Here is a 3,408-nt window from a genome sequence, read left to right on the forward strand (position 1 = left end):
CACAACCTAAAACTGACCAATAGAAAAGACAAGGGCCACGATGAGACCAGTGTCTGGAGCACGTCAGTGAGAGGCACACGGACCCCCAACCCAGCGACACAAGGCTTCAAACGACAAATAGACCACTGCCAATAACACAAACCCACCCCGCTCTTGCACCCCTCCGTGTAAAAAACACCCGACAAACTTTCCAGCAAGAGAGTCAACAGGGGTCAAATAATCAAACTCCAAAGAGGAGTTGTCACGGGCCGACGCTCAATGCTGGGGAAAGCAGCGAGCAACAAATACATCGATGGTGCAAGGCCACTAGAGAGAGGGACATTTGCAAAGCGCACACCACGAAACAAAGAAATGATGCAAGTCCCACAAAAAACCCACAATCCAAAGGGAGGAACAAAGACACAACCCGCTACTTCTTTTTCCCTTAGAAGGGGAGTGGGTCACGAGAGGACGAGAAATTCCCTCGACAGTAGAGGCACGAGATAAGATTGCCACCCTCATGTCGGTCGGCAGGGAAAATTGTGATCTCGATGGAGCTCAGACGAGGGATGGGTTTTTCATTACCTCGACACCCAACCCTTCCACGAGGGCATGTCGAGGAATGGTCAGGAGGGACTAGGGTGGCCAACCCAACGGGTTGAACCGCTCTTCATCCATCCCATACTGACCGCACCCCAACAATCTCCCCTCACGGAAGGTTTGAGCTACCAGGCGCGCGCGCAACCACTCCCTCGACCCAACCACCAATGAAAAAGCTCACCCAAGCAACACATCAACCACCGCTACCTTTTCGAAAGAACCAACTATGGAAGCCCGCACCCTTGGCCCATGCCTTCCAACAAACAAAAGACCGAGCACCGCCGCTATGAATGAGTCCGAATTTATCCATCGTATTTACCGAGCACCTCAACTCTGCAGCAACCATGCCCGGCTGAATAGATCGTTGGAAGGGCTCCCAAGAAACAAGCTTTCGAACCCCCTGCAGAAACACATTGGGGGGAAGAAAAACAAAGGATGGGTGGGACAAGCACAAGCATGGCTTGCAAGCACACACGAAAAAACAAGCGTAGTTACCTCGAGACAAGCAACCAACAATGTTCCCACCAAACACCAAACCCACTCCCCTAGAGACACACAACAAAGTCCCACATTGCAATCAAAACCCAACCAACCCGAACCAAAAAAGAAAACCCCTGCTATCAATGATCCTACCGCAGGTTCACCTACGGTAACCTTTTTACGACTTCTCCTTCCTCTAAATGATAAGGTTCAATGAACTTCTCACGACGTCGACGGCAGCGAACCACCATCGTCGATGCAATCCAAACACTTCACTGGATCATTCAATCGATAGGAGCGACGGGCGGTGTGTACAAAGGGCAGGGATGTAGTCAACACGAGTTGATGACACGCGCTTACTAGGAATTCCTCGTTGAAGACCAATAATTGCAATGGTCTATCCCCATCACGATGCAATTTGAGAAGATTTCCTGATCCTCTCAAACCAGGAATAAAAACTCATTGGCTGCATTAGTGTAGCACGCGTGCGACCCAGAACATCTAAGGGCATCACAGACCTATTATTGCCTCAAACTTCCATGGCCTAAACAGCCATAGTCCCTCTAAGAAGTTGGCCGCGAAGGGGAACCTCCGTGCAGCTAGTTAGCAGGCTGAGGTCTCGTTCATTATCGGAATTAACCAGACAAATCGCTCCACCAACTCAGAACAGCGATGCACCACCACCCATAGAATCAAGAAAGAGCTCTCAATCTGTCAATCCGTACTATGTCTAGACCTGGTAAGTTTCCCCGTGTTGAGTCAAATTAACCCATAGGCTCCACTCCTGGTGCTGCCCTTCCGTCAATTCCTTTAAGTTTCAGCCTTGTGACCATACTCCCTCCGAAACCCAAACACTCTGATTTCTCAGAAGGTGCTGGCGGAGTCCTTAGAGCAACATCTGTCGATCCATGGTCGACATCGTTTATGGTTGAGACTAGGACGGTATCTGATCATCTTCGAGCCCCCAAATTTTGTTCTTGATTAATGAAAACATCCTTGGCAAATGCTTTCGCAGTGGTCTGTCTTTCATAAATCCAAGAATTTCACCTCTGACAATGAAATATGAATGCCCCCGACAGTCCATATTAATCATTACTCCGGTCCCGAAGGCCAACACAATAGGACCAGACTCCTATCATGTTATTCCATGCTAATGTATTCAGAGCATAAGCTTGCTTTGAGCACTCTAATGTTTTCAAAGTAACAACGCCGGAACCGTGACCCGGCCAATTAAGGCTAGGAGCACGCCGCCGACAAAAGGGACGGAAGGGCAGGTGCACACCGAGTAGGCGGACCGACCCTTACGACCAAAGATCCAACTACGAGATTTTTAACTGCAACAACTTAAATATACGCTATTGGAGCTGGAATTACCGTAGCTGCTGGCACCAGACTTGCCCTCCAATGGATCCTCGTTAAGGGATTTAGATTGTACTCATTCCAATTACCAGACACGATGAGCCCAGTATTGTTATTTATTGTCACTACCTCCCCATGTCAGGATTGGGTAATTTGCACACTTGATGCCTTCCTTGGATGTGGTAGCCGTTTCTCAGGCTCCATCTCCGGAATCTAACCCTAATTCTCCGTCACTCATCACCACCATGGTAGGCCTCTATCCTACCATCGAAAGTTGATAGAGCAGAAATTTGAATGAAGCATCGCCAACACAAGGTCTGTGCGATCCGTCGAGTTATCATGATTCACCAGAGAAGCGAGCAAGCCCGCGCCGGCCTTTTATCTAAAAAATGCATCGCTTCCAAAGAGTCGGGACTTGGTGCACGTATTAGCTCTGGAATTACTACAGTTATCTAAGTAGTATGGTACCATCAAAAAAACTATAATTGATTTAATGAGCCATCCTCAGTTTCACAGTCTGAATTAGTTCATACTTAGACATCCATGGCTTAATCTTTGAGACAAGCATATGACTACTGGCAGGATCAACCAGGTAGCACCCTCCCACTTCAAAGGGCATTCCAGGTGCTCTCTTACCAAGAGCCAGCCTGAACACCCATCAAGTCAAAGAGACGTCAAAATATCATGTAAAACTTTTATGCCTTGCACCTCTTCCATCCCAAGAAGGAAGCACACGCAACATGCCAAGGACATGGTGAACAAATGGGTAGACCTGCCGAGCCACAACGCACCAAGGCCACTCTGGAGTTTGCAGCCACGACCCAACCAACAAGAAAATGAGCGATCACTCATCGAATCCCTTAGAAATTCCTCCAAAGGCCTCCATGCACCGCACCGAGGGCACCTAGGAGTCCACCCGGACAGCAGCAACAATGGACCTCGATCACCCGATCGCCTGCGGCAGCCTCGATGCAAAGGAAACAAATGGAG

At 48.8% G+C, this 3,408-nt stretch overlaps 1 non-coding gene across 1 annotated transcript; it reads right to left on the reverse strand.

Moving 5' to 3' along the window:
• Positions 1 to 1,200: 1,200 nt before the first annotated feature.
• On the reverse strand, positions 1,201 to 3,013 carry LOC149191832 (18S ribosomal RNA). The gene has a single exon (XR_016255464.1). It is a non-coding gene; the product is annotated as an 18S ribosomal RNA (ribosomal RNA).
• Positions 3,014 to 3,408: the final 395 nt, after the last annotated feature.

This window comes from Pinus tabuliformis, chromosome 2_2, assembly GCF_031772625.1.
Source record: "Pinus tabuliformis cultivar Carrire ecotype Pingquan chromosome 2_2, CPIR1, whole genome shotgun sequence".
Taxonomy (NCBI): Eukaryota; Viridiplantae; Streptophyta; class Pinopsida; order Pinales; family Pinaceae; genus Pinus; species Pinus tabuliformis.